The 19,960-nt window shown below is 45.2% G+C and overlaps 1 protein-coding gene across 6 annotated transcripts in view; it reads left to right on the forward strand.

Moving 5' to 3' along the window:
* LOC111862894 (protein-tyrosine sulfotransferase) overlaps positions 1 to 19,960 on the forward strand; it is a 193,776-nt gene that overhangs the window by 40,531 nt on the left and 133,285 nt on the right. For 2 of the 6 annotated variants that reach the window (XM_023848690.2, XM_023848695.2), the window contains exon 2: positions 8,252 to 8,327. The exons of the other annotated variants lie outside the window; for them this stretch is intronic. The gene's annotated coding sequence lies outside the window, so the exon portion shown is untranslated. The remainder of the gene's footprint in view (positions 1 to 8,251; positions 8,328 to 19,960) is intronic. 6 annotated transcript variants of the gene reach the window in all.

Here is a 19,960-nt window from a genome sequence, read left to right on the forward strand (position 1 = left end):
TATATATATAAAAGGGCATAATCTGCTGTACCTAGCCTGGACTGACGGAGGCCGTGTAAATATTGTACATTTATATAAGTATGTATTGCAAATATGTGTAAATACAGACAATGGACAAATTACTACAGACTGACTAACAAATGACAGACCCGACCTCTCGTCAGAGAGGGCGCTACACATGGACAGGACAGTAACTTTCATACAAAAGAAATATCTGGTCATGAGCCCCAGCTGGGGCTCGACACCAAGACAGACAGACTGACTGACCGTCAGTGGTAACGTGACTCTGACTCTGACTATTCAGTAGTGAGGATTGAGCCAGTTACGAGTGAGTTACTAGTGAGTAACGATTAACCAGTCAGTTGCAATCTAGCAGTCGCCGAGCTGAGTTGTATCGAGTGAATGACATTGACTGCAGCAGAAGAAGTAATTGTGATACTGCAGATGGCAGTAATTGTGAGATTGTAAACAACAACACGCGACAATATATTTGGTACAACTACCACTTTAACCTCTGTGCTTTATTTGGTTAAGGGGACAGACGGTAGCGTAGTTGGTTGAAGCACTATGCTACAAGTCGGAAGGTTGCGGGTTTGATTCCCGATGAGATCACTGCATTTATCAGTTGACCTAATCCTTCCAGCCGCGCTATGGCTCTGGGGTCGACTCAGCCTCTAACAGAAATGAGTACCAGGAATTTTCCTCGGGGTGAAGAGCGCCGGCCGGCGCTTAAGGCTAGGATCCTTACCGCCATCTGTGAGCCGATGGTCTAGAACATGTGTGAGCCTCTACGGGCCTTCACGGCCAGTTACATGGATAGCGTCACATTTTATTTTTACCTTCATTTGGCTGATGAGTCATGTACATATGCCCGAAAGTCGGTATTGGATTTTGAGATAATTCATGGCATGTGTGGGTTCACAGTCCATTTTGAGCCTACGCAGGCAGATAAGGAACTCCGTTCATAATAATGAGGCGGAATGGCGTGACGATAAATCAGCTGAGGAAATCCAGTTCTAGCTCTAATTCGATTGAGTTTGCCATCACTCTGAGGTGAAACTAATTAAACTTTACTTTTATGGTCTGCAGATCTGAGTCTCGCTAATATCAAGCTGATCTTATTAGGTGGATCCCTTTGATTGGAATTTCTCCAAGCAATTTCAATTGATGTGTGTTATTTCTAGTTGGCCTGCATTCCTTGTTGGCCCCATCGCTTTTCTTGCTAATGTGAAGAAGAAACATAAAGAGAACCCATACTAACTCTCTTATTCTGTAGCCCACCCATTTTCCTTCCGTCGAGTTATACCGTGACAGTGTAAGCGAAACTGCTGGCCATGTGGGCATGCGGTAAATGTCCTGATAGGCAGCTCAAAGTAATACGGTTTGCAGATTTACAATTTTATACACATTAAAGGCGATCACAACGAATTTTTATCGGGTTTTCTTTGACTGAAATGCGGTAAATATTAAATGAACTTGAAGAAAGCGGTCTTCTGGGATTTGGCACCGTGTATATGTGGTGTTGACCGACGTTTCGGAGGAACTTATCGCCTCCATCTTCAGGGTAGAAGGAAATAATGTAAGAAATCCGCAAGCGAAGATACCGTGAGAACCGGTAAAAGCAGATGATACGTTCATCCGAAACGTTGGTTAACACCACATATACACGGTGCCAAATCCCAGAAGACTGCTTTCTTCATAGTCACCGCCGTGAAAGCCTCAAATCTTACATTCAATGAACTTGTGTGTTATAACCGCAGGTCTAATATCCAAGATAATATAGTGGAATTCTTCTAGAGAAAAACTTATAGTTGTTAAACTAGTCAAGAGATTCCCTGCTTTCATAAAACCATAAGGTTCATTACCGCATTAAAAAGAGTTTGCTACTGGACCTTGTCCTGAGCTGGACATTTTCAGTCTACACCATCACAACCGACTTCTTTAAGAATAATTTAATATTATTCCATTTAAACCTTGGTCTGCCAAGAGGTCTTCCCTCCTCCTTTTTGTCCTACAAAAGTTTTGCACATGTTTGTCGCATCTCCCCAAAGCATGCTACAAGTGTTGTGCATCTTCTTCAGTTGATCGCCCTAAGAATACAAATTAGGAAGGTCCTCCTTATGATCTTCGAATGACAAGCAGTTGAAAATCGATCGTATAGTCCGTTGCTGAAGATTCCAGGTGCGAAGTCAGGTGGACAGCGATGCTCTCCTGCTGCATATGTTGAGTAATTTGTCTGATGTTTAACATCGCTGTATCAGTGCCAAGGTTGTATAGCGTCGAATGAAACGAGAGGGCGGATTCTCTGCCGAGATGTGGACAAAGTACACAAGTGAGAAGGGCGAGTCTTGAATGTGAACCGCGTTTTCGTAATTTAATTGGCGTTAGTTTGCATGTGCTCATGAGTAACGAGCAGCAGGTGTCCTGCTGAGCGGTTCTGGCGCTTCTAGGCGAGTTCTAACTTCCGAGTTCAGTAGTTCAGTCGGTTCAGCGACTGGGCAGAATTAGAGTTTAATTCCTTTGATATCCAAGACATTTCTATGGCCTCCAGAGCGTCCATCTAACCTCCTATCCGATGGGCACCGGGGGATCTTGGTTGAGGCACTATGCTATAAGCCTTTAAGTCGCGGGTTCGATTCTTGATGAAGTCTTCGGATTCTTCAATTGACCTAATCCTTCCAGCCGCACCAGGACTCTGCCTGGGTGCAAAGCCTCGACGTCTCACAACTCTATATGCTTCCACTGCCCGTTACAGGGATAGTTTTAACGTTTACCGGGGGCTGTTTCTCTGAGATAAAACGGCAAGGGCGTAGAGCTGACCACTCCACCTTCATCTTGTTTCGAGTTTACAGATGCGCGGATCTGTTAAATCTCCACTGCCCCATAAAGATAAAGTTGTCCCTGTGCTTAACTAATTAAGCATTACTCCACGAAGGCGTGTAGGGGAGTGGATGTATAGATCCACATTTTCATCACCTCGGCACTAGCCTTAAGTGAGTTGTCAGCTTCAGGCCCCGGCCGTTTTACCCCCGGTACCCATTGGATAGGAGGCTGCTTGGGCCCCAGAGCCGGTGGGGGCGACATGGAGAAGAAAAGATTCTTGGCCCCTACCGGTACTCGAACTCCAACCCTTCGCTCGTCCAGCCCGTCTCTGAAATCCGCGGTGAGCAAGGCATAGCAATCGGACGAAGATGGAAGCATATATCGTGCAGTACCGGATTTCGCTTGTCAGCAAAATTGTAGTGAGGGGGTGACATAAGTAAAAGTAAAAAAGTAAGTAAAGCTATTCGTGTAACAGGCCGTGGGGGCCCATAGCATTGTGAGACGTCGAGGCACCCACATTTTCTAGCAATCGGCTCATAGATGGCGGCAAGGCTGTCAGCCCTACGCCCCGGCCGCCCTTTATCCCCAAGAATATTCCTGGTACTCATTTCTGTTAGAAGCTGAGTCGACCCCAGGGCCACAGCGCGGCTGGAAGGATTAGGTCAATTGAAAAGATCCAGTGATCTCATCGGGACTTGAGCCCGCCATCTTCCGGCTTGTAGCATAGTGCTTCAACCAACTACGCTACCGCGTGCCCCTTAAGGTTACATAAGTATCAGATGGAAAGTTTTATACTCAGTTTACTAAATGTAGATGTTTCGGAAACGAAAAGATGTTCACGTCATAGAAACGACATAACCATAATCGTTTGGTTTGGCCGGAGAAAGCTTGTATGTTTACTTGTTTCCTTCGTTTTCTGACCCAGTTCTCGACGCATGTCGTGTGAAATAAAATAGAGCGATTGATAGGCTATTTAAAATAACCGTGAAATGTCTTTAAAAGATTCGAAAGAATATTTGACAATTCCTATGTGTAGCTGCTGTTTCCATTGATCCGTTGTTGTATGTGGGTTTAACACCGTGCAGCTCGGCGAGAGACTGATGTTACGAAGAATATATCGTCTCCATCTTCAGGGTCGAATAGTAAGCCACTTACGAAACTAGCAGAAGCAGGTGACAACATTCTTCTTTTGCTTACCCTTCGACCCCGAAGATGGGAGCGATATGTTCCGCCTAAACGTCGGGCTGTCTCTGAGCTACACGCGTTAAACCCAGAAGATTACACTTCTGAATTCAGTTTACACCGTGTGGAAGGTTGCACCCAGTAACTGATGTGCGTATTAGTGGCTTCGGACTCTGTGGTCCGGTTATGGATCACTGCACTATGCTGGGCGGACGAGCTTAACTCGCCACTGCCCCAAATTTGTTTGCTACGTATCTGTAAATTTATGAGCTTATTTTTGTGTGCATTACTTTGCAATTGCGTATATCCGAGAGTAACGTGAATGAAATACTGCGGCATTTTGAGCCTATTGTGACTTGTATATTGTAACTGGCTGCAGACGTGCAGAATGCGAAATTATGTTGCAGCTAGGGTGTTGTGCTCGGAAAAAGAATGTAGGTCATATTCATTGGTTGCTTGTAGCTGACAAAAGTGGCTTTTTACATTCAAAGCGATCCGCACGTTGTACAAGTTGTACACGGTTCATCCACCGCCCCGACACGACGGGGGCATGCGGGGACATTTGGCTGCTGGTACTGTATGATACAGATTTGCAAGCAACAGTGGGACAAAGGGGTGCTGTGGCAACACGAGGTCCCGAAGTAGAGCCATTAGGTACGCTTTTTATAAGCTCAGACGTGCTTGGGGATGTGTCGTGTTTTTTTTTTATTTATATGAAGGTCTGTTCATGCCGAATTTTTCATTGGAGTGGATAATAAAACTCTTGCTTCCTATTTGAGAGGTTCTGGGTTCAAATATCGGCCTGGAGATCGACTGTCATGAGGTTTTTATGGTTTTTGTCAGTCCCTCCAAACAAATTTCGGGGTAATATATCAGATTAGGCCGCGACCGCTTCCTTTCGCATCCCTTCCAATTCATTATTCGCATCTCCTCGTACCATTCAACAGATAACGACAGTGCCGCTAGATGAACCGCGAACAAGGCCAGTTATTCTGCAGAACTAGCAGTGCGGGAGGCTTATACATGTATGTCTGCATCACTTCAAGATTAGATACAGTTCGATTAATTTTACTTACGTCATCTTTTTTTCTTTAAATTCCCTCAAAGCCTCTTTAATCTCCCTCTTCGTCGAACCAGTGCACCTTCTTTCTGTGCATTTTCTGGCACGTCGCCTTGACTCCGGCCATCTTCACCAAAAGGTATAATTGCGTACACTGCCATCCTTATTGCCCTTTTTGAAGTAAAGTGTCATTCCGTGCATACAAATTTCGCTTGTGCAAAAGCTAACGTTATCCCTGGGGTTAGTTAATTAAGCACCAATCCGTGTGGATGTATTGGTGACTGGAGGTATAGCTTCACGCATTCTTAACGTAGGCAGTGGTTGGAGATATGTGGTCAGCTTCACGCCGTTGCTGCTTTTCCTCCGGGGTGCAGCGACTGGTACCCGTTGTGTAGGAGGCTGTGTTCCAGGACCGATTTGGACGCCGTGGAGAAGAGATCGAACCTCGATTCTTCGGTCCTCCAGTCCATAGCCTGTTTTGTATACCGACTGAGCTATCCGGCCATCACAGCTAATTTTGTGTTGTTCATCGTTTAACGCCACTCGTTTCTGAACCCCTGTTGCCCCTGCCACTTAAGCAGAATTCGATACCGTTGCAACAGACGGTTTTGTGAACAGTCGACAATTATGCCCTTAGCAGTAGGTATGTTATTGCGGTTGTCAACTGTTCATATTTTCGTTGTAGATTTTCCTCGTGACAGAACGATTACCGTGAACATACGAAGCCAAATGTTGTCTTGCCGAAGGAAGCGCTCTTGGTACTTTTGTACAAGTCGAGATTGTTATCGGTTAGCCGTGTGCACTTCCTCATCTAATTGGGCGACAGGTAAAATATGATGTACCAGTTTTCTGAGTTAGACCTATGCCAGTAGGCAGTGCCACACTCCGGACAACCGTCGTAGTCTCGTAGCTACCACGTTATACCGGTAACAGCCCTTACAACATTTTTATCGTAGCGAATTTCTTATTTCATTTTTGGCGCATATTGCGTTACCCGGCGCGAACCGCGAACAGAACACACACTTGAACGGTTCGTCTGTTGTAATCTGCGCGTTCGTTGCCGCGGTAATGCGTATTTAGCAACTTGTTACCTGGTAACGATTCCTTCGTGCTGTCATAAAGAAAACTTAACCGTTGCTCATCAACGGACGTCTGGCTCTGGCTCCGCTCTTCCGGCTTTTAGGCGTCATGTCACAATATTTATGGACAACAAACAAGCAAGATTGTGCACAAGTAACTGGAAAGGGTTGAAGAGTAATGGTAGTGGCCTGTTTTAAAATAAGGTACGGTAAGGCGTGCACTGTATTTGTGTTCGAATAGTACTTAGTTCCACTGTGGCGCCGTTGGACATTATCCATCGTCCCGTTTACATTTCAAAACAACGTTTCGGAGACTGGATAATGACCAGACACGTAATATTTTTACTAATGGACCATCATTACAAACTTTTAGATCTTAACCACTGAGGTTGTTTGTGGCTTTCCACAATCCTTCCAAGCTAATAATGGAATGCTGTTTAGAAATGCATCGTATAAAATCCTTTCCAATTCATTTTAAAGATGAGTTTACTTAGAGATACACTTTAGCATAGTTGGTTGAGGCACTGTGCTACAAGCCGGAAGGTCGTGGGTTTGATTTCCGATGAGGCCATTGGATTTTTCAATTGACCTAAGCCTTCCAGTCGCACTGTGGCCTTGGGCTCGATTGAGCCTCTAAGAGAAATGAGTACCAGGAATCATCCTGGGAGTAAAGTGCGGCCGGCGAGTAAGGGTGACAATCTCACCGCCATTGTGAGCCGTCCGTCTAGAAAATGTGGGAGCCTCGACGTCTCACGACCCTATGGACCTCCACGGCCTGTTACAGGGACAACTTTACCTTTTTACAAGTATACTTACTCTCTCGATGTTACATAATCTCATAGATGGTAGAACGTTGTTAAATAAGCTACTGTTGTCTGGTGTCACTCGGTTCACATTTGTGGAATAGCGTTGAAACAAGTGTGAGGCGCAAATGCCTTCCGTGTAGCTGCAGTATTCCTGCACGTCCAAGGCATGGCTCCTACACGCACAAATGAAGATGCCGCGTCTGTTCTCAGTGTGTGTGTGCGTCAGGAGGATTCAGACGTTTAAGGTAGCTCACACGCTTAATATTCCGGCCACGTCCTGTAACTTACGAGAGGGAAGGAAGCATTCTTAACCTCCTTTACACACGGTCTCAAAATGCTTAGAGGTGGGGCAAAGTGGGATGGGCCACATTAGTACCCTGTGCGTGGTCACGGCAACAGTCTATCTCCATATGAAGAGCATATACCAGCACCATCAGCTTCCAGGCGGAACTTGTGACTTGCGGCCCAGGATTAGTCGACCGTCTCTTCCTTAGTCTAGGTGTACAGATATGTACCTAATTGACGTGATAATTGCTTTCCTGGGAAACGTGAAACGTATATGTGCGTGCCTGTGTGTGTACTTTGATAGACGCACTGTTTAACTTGGTGATTACGTTAGGGAACGGATGAGTTTGTTTTTGAATTGTAAACTTAGTAGCTGATATGGGAAAGACATTACAATTCATGAATTAGCGTTAAAATGTTCTGAAATGACTCAAGTTCTCCGAGTATTGTATTAAATTATGGCTCTGCAGGCCTTTATTGGGTTTTGGCCACCTTTTCAGTTTCTTAATCTATATACAGGCGTTAGGACTCCTTGGACGGGGGTCAGCCTGTCGCTAGGCCACTACTTAGACACAGAAGAACACGAACACAGAATAAACGCACACAGACATCTATGCCTTGAGTGGGGTTGGAACCCGCGACCCCAGTGTTCGACTGGGCAAAGACAGTGATGCCTTAGACCGCGCGGCCGGCCACTGTGATGGGATGGAGGTACTGAGCAAGGGTTTTGTGCAGTTTAGGAGCTTCCTGTCAGAATGAGACGCATGCGGATGCAGGAAGACGTGTAAATGGGGTATACCCGTACTGTGGCGTGAGATGTTAATCCATTTTTATTTGCAGTATTACAATTTCACATGTAAAGCCCTTAAAGTGTTCCGCTTTATTCGAGTGCACCCTTCGCTCTTCGTAAGTTTCCCATTAGCTCAGTTGGTATAGTGATCAGTCTACGGGCTGGACGAGCGAGAAATCGCGGTTTCACTTACCGGTAGGGATATCATATGTTTTCTTATTTACAGCTTCCAAACAGACTCTGGAGCTCAGCCAACCTTGTGTCCCGTGGGTGCCGTGCGCTGACTCCGTCTGGTACCGATGGTAAGAAGAATACGTAGAGCTGTATCCTCATTCCGCCATACGCCTTTTTGTCATGATTCTTAATTAGCACAGGACAATTTACTTTTATTTATTCTCCTACTTCTGTTTAATAGGCGTATAGACTATACTACAAGCCGGAAGGTCGTGGCTTCGATTCCCAATGAGGGCATTGGATTTTTCAATTGACCTATGCTCTATGGCCCTGGGTTCAACTCTGCCTCTAACAGAAATGAATACCATGAATCTTCCTGGGTGTAAAGGGCGGCTGGAGCGTAAGGCTGACCACCTCACCACCACCTGTGAGCAGATTGTCTAGAAAATGTGGGAACCTCGACGTCTCACAACCCTATGGACCTTCATGGCATGTCACATGGACAGCTTTACCTTTTTATAGTTTTCGCTACCGTGCAGCAGCAACAGACAGCCATCGCTGGGATGTCTGCGTTCTGACCCATCTGACTTTGCCGCATTAGCCAGTTCTGTTTCTTGCTGTTGAACAGGATGGGGCAGCTGAGAGGGTACGACGACACTGTCAAGTAAGCTTATGGTGTCTGTACATGTTGCTCAAACTTCCGCTGTTAAATTTCTCTCGCAGAGGCGATTAACAACAGGAGAAGACAGTTTAGATAGGCCTTTACATAGTTCAGCGTTCTCTGTACCTAGAAGGATGGCACTTCGAAGCCAAATGGAGGGACAAAAGTAATAAACTAATATCATATTAATGAAAAAGCATGACAACACCACGCGGTGGTTACAGCTGATGTGAAGAACGGAGGTCTACTTTGTATTGTAGTGAACAGGATTAATATGATGAACACAGAAGAATGCTAATTTACAAAATGAGAGCCGGGAGCTGCACAGGAGAAACTACGAGTAGGTTCATTACCCTATGTAATGGGCATTTATTCTGCTGTTTCGCTTAGTGGGGGGTGGAGTCCAACTGGGTCCACTCGGCGCGGCAGCCACTGATCGGCCTATTGTATCTGCCCCGGGTGATTATGATGATGGAGAATTTGGTGGAATGAAGATTTGCAGGGGAAATCGAAGTACTCGGAGAAAACCCGCCCCAGCGCCACTTTGTCCACCACAAATCCCACTTGACCAGACCCGGAATCGAACCCGGGCCGCCGTGGTGGGAAGCCAGCGACTAACCGCACGAGCTATGGCGCGGCCTATTCTGCTGTTAGTATTGTGTGTTAACAAAGTAATGAGAGTAATTTTATAGAGCGAGAACTGGCAACACTGCGGCGCCGAGACCGTTACGAGATGACAGCTACGTTCCTCCTTTACCTTCAGTCCAAGTTCGAACTGCTGGCACGAACACGTGTGGCCCTGTTGTGTCTGATACAGCGCCACAGAAACGGAGAATAACAATCTCAAGCGACGTGTCAAGCTGCGGGACGGCGCTACCGACACGTACGAAAAGATTCGCAAAGCGTTTCGTAACGTGCTCAAATATTTCGGTGGCACAGGGACTTTGTAAACGGCGATGTGGACACCCAGTCTCCATGAGAACAGGCACAAACCTCGGCCTCTGAGGGCTACCATTCGTCAAGATGGACGTTTGACAATTGGAATGATTAAGGACTGCAGGGCCCAGCAAGCGGTTGCACTAGAGCTGAACACGAGAACAGCGTGTGCAAAGACGGTTCCAAGAAACCGGAATGAGGATCAGAAAGTTCGTTGAAACGAAATGTCAGTAGAAATGCTGGAACGGCTCGAAACTGAACCAGGGAACCAAGAGGCAGAGTGAGGAGCGGCACACGCCAGTCTCCAAAACATGAGCAAATACAAAATCAAGGCAATGTCATCATTTTGTTTCGAATCTCGCTGTGTAGTTCGTAAAGAATGTGTACCTCCTGGTGTAACAGTGAATGAGCCCTGGAGGGCGATGCGAATGGAATGGAAATTGCAGACGAGTGGATCCGTCAGCTTCTTCACCAGGCCAACGCGCCCGCACACACTGCACTGTCAGTTCCTGAATTTCTGGAGAAAGAGTGCATGCCCGTGCTTCCAGTTTGTCACCTTGTGATTTCTGCTTGTTCTCAGAATTAAACTCGGGAGTCAAGGGCTGTTATTTTCAAACACTTGAGAGCGTTCAGAGGGCTGTAACGAAGGCCACCGAGAGCCTTACAGAAGCTGCCTTCCAATCAGCTACGAGGCATGGGAGTTTCGCTGGGCCATGTGTGTTGCATCAGAGGGATGCTGTTTTGAAGGGGACAATGTTGATTTGGACGAATAATTGAATAATTGATTTTGTAGAAAATTAATCTCATTTCTTTGTTAACACGCCTCGTGAGTGGTTAATAATTGTTATAGGGCTTGAGGTTCTCACAGCGGCGGTTATGAAGAGCTCTTTCTTCTGGGATTTGACGCCGTGCCAAGTTTCAACTGACTGCACTGTGTTTATTCCAGAAGCCATAACTCATCAGTAATTGCATTTACTTATTTTCCGTCTCCGACGTGTAACTTAATGATGTGTGTAAGTAACACTGGATGTTGGCAAAGAGATACACTCGCCAGGCCACTTCTGTGGGCACTACTTGCTCACGAGTTTCAGTACCCGAGGTGCCTGTCCTCCCGCACCAATTTCTTACGGCTCGCGGGTGTAGCTCGTGTATTACTTTACTTCACTGTATTTTCAGTCAAGATCTAAAAGTTTGTGACGATGCTATATCATTACAATTGCTGATTTTTTGGACATTATCCATTGTCCTATTTTGTTATTTCAAAACAACGTTTCGGAGACTAGATTCTGTCTCCGTCTTCAGGTAAAAGGCTTTCGGATATAGGGACTAACTGTAACGGTTGGAACAGAAACAAGAGTCCAGTCTCTGGAACGTAAATAATAAAAAAGAAACAGGGCGATGGTTAATATCCATAAAATCAGTATTTGTATACTTTCAGTTGCCAAGGTAACAGACCTGTAGCGTCAAGTGATAGGTTGATTACTGAATGGTAGATTGAAGGGATGCGCACGAAATATATGGTTGCATAATTTTAAGGTGTTGCCTCAGAACTTGCCTGGAAGCAATGATGAATTCTGCGATCTTCGGACCGAGATTCGAACCCGACACCTAAACACGAAACAGAAGTTCCATATATGGTAATTTAATAATAAATGAAATCTAACCCCAAATGGTTTCTTCTTTTAACTAGATCGATGTTTATTAAACGACTCCAGTTTGGCGTGATTGTCTCATATTCCGGAGACCTGAATAGGGCTCTCGGTAGCGAATTGTGCAGCTCCACACACAGAATTGTATCAAAATACTAACAGCATCGTCAGAATCAGCACGGTCCGCGCTGTCCTATTGCGTAGGCCGTTAGTTCGTCCTTCTTTTGTACCTTCGCCGATCACGGTGGCCGCGCGGTCTAAGGCGTGAACTGTCTTCACTACCTCGAACACTGGGATCGTGGGTTCGAATCCAATTGCAGGCATGGATGTCTGTGTGCAGGTAGCGGCCTTGCGAGGGACTATGTATAGGATTAAGTAACTGAAGAAGCTGCCATGTCCACAAGGGCTGTAGAGCCGTAGATAGACAGGTAATGTGCGTTCGTATCGTGAAGAACCATCATACACAACAGGAAGTTTGTTTCTCAGTTCGGGAACGTCCAGCAATCTAATGCCTAATTGGCAGACTTGTCGAGAGTGCACTAAAATGTTGGATGCGTTGCAAGAATGGCACAGCTTGAGCCTATCTTTCCCATAATGGAACACCTGAACCCGTGCGCCTGCTCTGGGCGTCTCTTGAGCGCTTCTGCTCCGCACCTCACCTTTTGCCAATTAATCTCCTTAACGAGTTCTCCGTCGGACAGAATAGATGGGGCCGTTAAGCTACAAGCAGCAAAAATTGGTGCTTGGGCAGTGTTTTATGAAGTGATTATATAACCCCGGATTTTTCTTTTGCAATCAGCCATTGTGGTTGACTCTCCTGGTATCTCCGGGCGGAATTAGTTCTGCTGATTTGTATTCTAGAGAATCCCTAATCAAATCCGGGCCCTTCCAGGCATTTCCGGGAGCAGGTCACGAGTACGTACTTCGCAACCCCCTCGCTGTCCCACATAATCTCTGCAATCAGGTGAACGGAAAAGCGTATAACAGTCGGACCTTCGGCTGCTTGTGACTGCAGTTGCTACTCGGTCCTGAAGAACTGAGAGGACATGGCTTCTGTTTTGTATTGTGTGGAATATTGTTTTCTGGAACGTGATGCCATGTAGTCTGCTAGAATCTTGCCGATGTTTCGGAGGAACCTGCTACGCTTGAGAATCTCCAATCCGACGAACGAGTAGGGGCTTTGCGTAAAATGCCCTTGTATGAAAGCGCTTCTGATCCGTTGCGTACGTTCCGATTTTGTGAATGCTTATTAAGAGCGACATAAGAATTCAAATATAATTTTATCATACTCCTAAAAATAGGCGCGCATCGCAAAGAACATTCGTTTGTAATTTTTATTTAAAACATTTTCTGTTTCATGTATGTGTGATCGATGCACTCAAATTACCAGTTTTCATTTATTAGAAATCCTTCATGTTTTATCGTCAAGCTTACACAAATGGGTAAACATTTTTGGGGGAAAGTTGAGGTCTTGTAGTCTAGTAGGTGGGTACCAAAAAAGATTCTTCTCTGAAGATGGAGGCAGCAGGTTCCTTCGAATCCCTGGTACTCATCTACCGGAGCACATGGCCGCACATTCCAGAAGACCGAAATTTAGAACTTGGGGTCTACCGCGCAGCTCCAAGACGTGCAAAACTCCTGTGGAATATTGAAGCTTGCACAGTAAGGCACAAACTGTCGGATAACATTTGCATTGTACTCTTACATGCTGGATCTTCTCATTAGAATTTAATGAAATGCATTTCTGAATGGTTTCACACTCAGCTGGAAATTCTGCTTTTTTTACTTACAGCCTTCGTCCTTAGCATTTGATTTCTGTACACAAGCGTGTTACGGCCATGTCCAATGTTTTCATACAACGTTCCTCATGACTCTTGCAACAACTGGTTTCTCGCTGTTCGGGCATTCTCCTTATTTGATGGATGAGCATGAAAACCTTAATAGCCGAGTCGGAGTAGACGTTCATTGCTAGGCAACGACTCGGTAAACAGATTCCCGCGGAAATGAACATGCACGCAACAATAGAAGAACTATCATTTATATGCAACGTTGAGGTAAAAACGCCTCTATAACAATAGAGGAATTGTTAGGCAAGGGTGTTTTCTGTTGGGGCCGACCCGAGGCCGTATAACGAGGATTAGTGGCCGGCTGAGATAGAACTGAGGAAGTCGGTAGAGATGACAGTCGAAGGCGTTGGAGAAGAGAAGACATGGCATGTCGTATAGCGGTTTGTGAAGTGTAGTAACAAGTTGTATACGTGTGCAATATATCCGGTCATCAATTCAAAACCCGTCTGTAAGTCACGCACACCCCCGAATACATGGCAGTAACAACACAATATTAAGAGGCTGAGTCTGGCGTTGTAACATGGCGAGTGATACAGGGTGATTTATTTTAGAAGGCTAATTGTTACAAGAAATGTAGATAGGCTGTGTGAATGGACGGGGGAGCAAATTTGAGTTGTATGCCTAAAAAAAATAGAAAGCTTGTCAAGTAATGCCGTCGGTGTAATAAAATACAGTTGCTATGTTGCAATATCTGGTTATAATAAAAATTTCTCATGTAATTTATTTTAAGTTATGTGTTTTATCGCGATTTTGAAGGTCTGTGGAACATAAAATAAAATGGTCTTGAAAGTAGCATACTTCCCTCGCCACTAGAATTTTGGACGAGCAACTTTTTACTTTGACTCATCTCATAAACATTTATAACACGTATTCAATGTTTATGTTGAGAGTGGAAGGCTGCATGATTTATTCCCGCCCCCCCTGTGTAGGAAGATTATATTGGTTATTTCAGCCCGCGGATGTGGAGCGTTTAAAAGGGATATACTTCTTGCTCGGATGTATCGGGTTTAGCGAGGTGGCAGGAACGTAATCTCGGAAAGGAAGAGACTGTAACTTTGACAACAAGCTAACTGAGCCATTGTCGTTCTGCTCCCAGTCGCAGACCAGATATACCGGTGGTGTATAGGAAACAAGACAGAAGCACGAGAATACACTTACAGTACGCAGGCTTCGCTTATGTGCTTGTCTAATTCTGTTTTCTCAGGCGCCCACCGTCAGGTCTCGTCAGGGACTTGCGCCGGGTGGAGACGTGAGGAGGAGGTTCATACATGCGACTGAGCACCGGACGCTTCTGATCAAGTGAAGACTCTTCTTACTTTTATTCGGAAGGTGTCCGGATCAAACCTCGGCGATGTCACCGACCTCCTTGACCGAGGTTTATCGTGATTTTCTTCAGTCCGTCCACACATGCAGGGCTAATATTTGGGATTAGTCTGTGATTAGTCAGACATCCTCAGTAGATCAGACGTCCATACGTTTCGAAAGAACATGTCGTCTCCATCTTCAGGGTCGAAGAATAAACCGAGGAAGAAACCAAAAACATCTAGTAAACTGGCTTCGTACTTGGCTTATTCTTTAACCCTGAAGATGGAAACAGCTTTTGCCTCTGAAACGTCGGGCTATCTCGGGACTGCACGGCATTACAACCCAGTAGTAGATTCATAGGGGAGAACTGAGTATTACAGGGGACATCAAGTTTGTCTATAAGTCATCGCTGACTTTCTGCAGAATTGTCAAATCCACTGCCGATGATGCTGTATTATTGTAGTTTCGAACGCTCGGTTACGTAGAGTGGGTCTGTTGTAACTACGGAGTTTGCAAAATGGTGAAAATATCCTGTTTTACCCGTCAGGCAGGGTAATAAGGAGAATCATGGTTTCGTTGTAGAACACACTTCGTTACTTGAATTAAAAGTGTTCAGTCAAGCTTGGGGAATTGCATGTACCTTGAAACAAGGCTTACAGAACCTTTGTACATGCGTATGAACATTGATAGGAGTCTTCTGATCGTCAAGTGAACTCAAAGCTGTTTACAGGAGCCATCAAAACAGATTATATACGAGCAGCCCGCGTCGGACGGACAGCCTCCCCATGCTCGAGTTCACGAGAGGGCAGCGCTTTCTGAGTTCTCCCACACTCTCCATTTCCACTGAATTAGTTCGTGCAATACGAGGCGCTTGTTTGAGGGCCGTGCGCACGGAGGTAATGTGCAACATTGCGAATCGCCCCGTGTATAAACTTGGCAGAGCAGGAGCAGAAAGCAATTTTCTCCGCCACGTTATTGAAGAAACTCTTTATACATTTGCCTCCACTTGACTTAGGAAAGCACTTTTATTTTTCCGAGTTTCATTTAGTTTCTGTCTTCTGTGAGATTTTTAAATATGCTGCATTTTTAGTCTCTCAGTTCCTTTACTGCGTTTTCATATCTATCTACGTTAACAGATTCATAAGTTTCGTTCTTGGTTGTCTTTATTTTGAGACAAATCTGGGTTTGAGCTGGGCTTATCGGCTTATGATGCGAAATCGTTAATAGTAGAAGGAGGTCAATGTGTGTCTCTCTGATGTTACGGCATCTACGTGCCCCTAATTACACATGAAGGAGCATGCACATGTTGTAAATCTCTCCATTCTATCAATGTTTAGTATGCCCCATGTTACTGGACAATAAGAATTCTGAAAATACGTAGGTCGTATCGAAAGTCATGAGCAACTTTTTTTTGCATTCAACCTGGGAACAGCAGACGAAATAGAGTACGGTGGTAGGTGGAACCAGCTGTTGTGTTAACCTTGAGTGTCTTGTGATGTCAATAGCTTGCATCACGTGACCAGTATCACTCCTAACAAAATGGCCGACAACGATATGTCGTTTCGCCAGCGTGCTGTCATCGAATTTCTTGTGAAAGAGGAAATCCCTGCTGCAGAAATTCACCAGAGACTTCAGCGTGCTTATGGAAGTGTGTGCATGTGTGCGAGCAGTGTTCGAAAATGGGTGAAACATTTTAAAGATGGGAACACCAGCATCGAAGATGAGCTTCGGAGCGGTCGTCCTCGAACAGCCTCAACTGAACGCAACAAGGAAAGAGTGGATGAGATCATTCAAGATGACAGGCGTGTGACTGTGGACACAATAGCCCGGAAACTTGGAATAGGGCACAGTGCAGTACAGGAGATGATTGAAAGCTTGGGCTATAGGAAAGTTTGTGCCCGTTGGGTCCCGCGGTTATTGACCGAAGACCACAAAGGTCAGCGAAAAGCCATCACCTCAGAACTGCTGCAGAGATATCGACACGAAGGCGATGATTTTTTGCTCTGTATTGTGACAGGTGACGAAAGCTGGTTTCACTATTTCGAGCCTGAAACGAAACGGCAGAGTGGTGAGGTGGTGTATTTGCTTTGTCAATAATAAAGCATATTACTTTACAAAAATTGTTGCTCATGACTTTCAGTACGACCTTCGTATATGTGTAGGTTCTAAACCATAAAGAATACATCAGGCGATTGAAATTTGTGTTGGTACTTCTTCAGTACAAACAAATGAGTTAGACTTGAATGGAATGTCTGAACCATGACGTGTACATAGACTGAATGGAATGTCTGAACCATGACGTGTACATAGACTGAATGGAATGTCTGAACCACGACGTGTACATAGACTTGAATGGAATGTCTGAACCATGACGTGTACATAGACTTGAATGGAATGCCTGAACCATGACGTGTACATAGACTTGAATGGAATGTCTGAACCACGACGTGTACATAGACTTGAATGGAATGCCTGAACCACCACGCGTACATAGACTTGAATGGAATGTCTGAACCATGACGTGTACATCGACTTGAATGGAATGTCTGAACCACGACATGTACATAGACTTGAATGGAATGTCTGAACCATGACGTGTACATCGACTTGAATGGAATGTCTGAACCACGACATGTACATAGACTTGAATGGAATGTCTGAACCATGACGTGTACATCGACTTGAATGGAATGTCTGAACCACGACATGTACATAGACTTGAATGGAATGTCTGAACCATGACGTGTACATCGACTTGAATGGAATGTCTGAACCACGACATGTACATAGACTTGAATGGAATGTCTGAACCATGACGTGTACATCGACTTGAATGGAATGTCTGAACCACGACATGTACATAGACTTGAATGGAATGTCTGAACCATGACGTGTACATCGACTTGAATGGAATGTCTGAACCACGACATGTACATAGACTTGAATGGAATGTCTGAACCATGACGTGTACATCGACTTGAATGGAATGTCTGAACCACGACATGTACATAGACTTGAATGGAATGTCTGAACCATGACGTGTACATCGACTTGAATGGAATGTCTGAACCACGACATGTACATAGACTTGAATGGAATGTCTGAACCATGACGTGTACATCGACTTGAATGGAATGTCTGAACCACGACATGTACATAGACTTGAATGGAATGTCTGAACCATGACGTGTACATCGACTTGAATGGAATGTCTGAACCACGACATGTACATAGACTTGAATGGAATGTCTGAACCATGACGTGTACATCGACTTGAATGGAATGTCTGAACCACGACATGTACATAGACTTGAATGGAATGTCTGAACCATGACGTGTACATCGACTTGAATGGAATGTCTGAACCACGACATGTACATAGACTTGAATGGAATGTCTGAACCATGACGTGTACATCGACTTGAATGGAATGTCTGAACCACGACATGTACATAGACTTGAATGGAATGTCTGAACCATGACGTGTACATCGACTTGAATGGAATGTCTGAACCACGACATGTACATAGACTTGAATGGAATGTCTGAACCATGACGTGTACATCGACTTGAATGGAATGTCTGAACCATGACGTGTACATAGACTTGAATGGAATGTCTGAATCATGACGTGTACATCGACTTGAATGGAATGTCTGAACCATGACGTGTACACAGTCTGCAACTGAACGTATGTGGATTTGTGAGATCTGAGGTTATCATGAGGTCAGAGTTAGCCGATCGAGCAAAGACGCAAGTGCTATGGAATAATCTCTTATTACATTTAAAATTATATTCGGCTTTCAGCAATGCTTCCATACACTTCATTCAAATAACTTTTGTTTGTGTATGGAAAGAAATATACCTTTTGAAGTTGTTCTCTGAGGAATAGAGATAATTGTCAGGATTCAATCCTTTTGAGAAGAATTGGTCCAGTAATACCAGGAGTCGAAGTTAGTTAGTTAGTTATTGGAGAGGGTGGGTTTCCCCATGCACTGAGACCTGTATTGGTCCATTGTGCTTCCCTCTATGATTTCTACCAGTCTCTATATCCTACCGGTACTGGTGCTTACCATCAGTCCCACCCAGCCAGCGAGACCGGCTCTACTAGCTGAGAGGTATCTATAATGCTTCCCCCATCTACCAGAGGTATTAGAGACTGCTGTTGGTAGGGAAACGTTCGATAATTTGGCTCAGTGACCTCCTTTGGAGATATGAGGTTCTTTTACGTGCCGTAAAGCTACGACACGGGACCCACGGCTTAAAGTCCCTCCCGGAGGACTTGTTCCCTGAATTTTTCCGCCCTTAAAAATTCGACGACCTCCGCCGGGTATTTGAACCCGCGTACTACGAGTCATGAGGTGGGAACGTTACCTCTAGACTACGGAGGCCGCTAGGAGTCGAAGTTACTCAGCCAGTTTGTTAAGAAAGCACCTTGCAGATTTTCCGAGGCTGTGGGCCGCACACGCGGACTTGCAGAGCCGCCGCCCCCACCCAGTGGAAGAGCTCGAGACTTCGTTCAACTCTTGTGTTAGTGGGTGAAGGCTTCATAGTTGATCTGGCCTGAAGCCTTTCATCTTGGCCACAGTGCCTTTCTGTTAACGGAGAAGTAATAAATTCTCATATGAAGAGATCTGCAGTTTGTTGTGCCATGCTGTACTAGTACATTAATAACAATATCTGTTAATGGATAGATATAAACGCCGTTATGAATGGATTAAAAGTTGGTCATGTGAAGAGGATAAATGTAATCATGCATCTTTTACAAAAAATAAATACATGTCCTCTCTTCCAGAACTAGGTAGACTCTCCAGTTCAGTAGGAGAGGCGGGGGAGTGACCAGCACGTTAATATAACGTAGGATCGTTAATTTATTTGTACCTGTATTACTGTTGGGAACTATGCTGTGACGGTGACACGCGGTAGCGTAGTTGGTTGAGGCACTATGCCACAAGCCCGTAGGTCGCGGGTTCCAGTCCCGATGAGGTGGATTTTTCAATTGACCTAATCCTTCCAGCCGCACTATGGCCCTGGGGTCGACTCAGCTTCTAACAGAAATTAGTACCAGCAATCTTCCTGGGGGGTAAAGGGCGGCCGGCGCATTAGGCTGACAACCTCACCGTCATCTGTGAGCCGATTGTCTAGAAAATGTTACAGCCTCGACGTCTCACAACCCGTTGGTCCTCCACGGCATGTTACAGGGATGGCTTTACTTTTTGCTATAGCTGTGACGTCTTAAGGCAGTGAAAATCGTTTCGTCAAATTGAAGTAAATAGCGTGTTTCTGCGTGTCACTAGAAGCCCGAGCGCGCGTGGCGTGACTGGGCGCGAACTTGTCTGGAGTGGGTCGGCGCTTGCATGGCG

The sequence above is a fragment of the Cryptotermes secundus genome, unplaced genomic scaffold (genome assembly GCF_002891405.2).
Source record: "Cryptotermes secundus unplaced genomic scaffold, Csec_1.0 scaffold528, whole genome shotgun sequence".
Lineage (NCBI taxonomy): Eukaryota > Metazoa > Arthropoda > Insecta > Blattodea > Kalotermitidae > Cryptotermes > Cryptotermes secundus.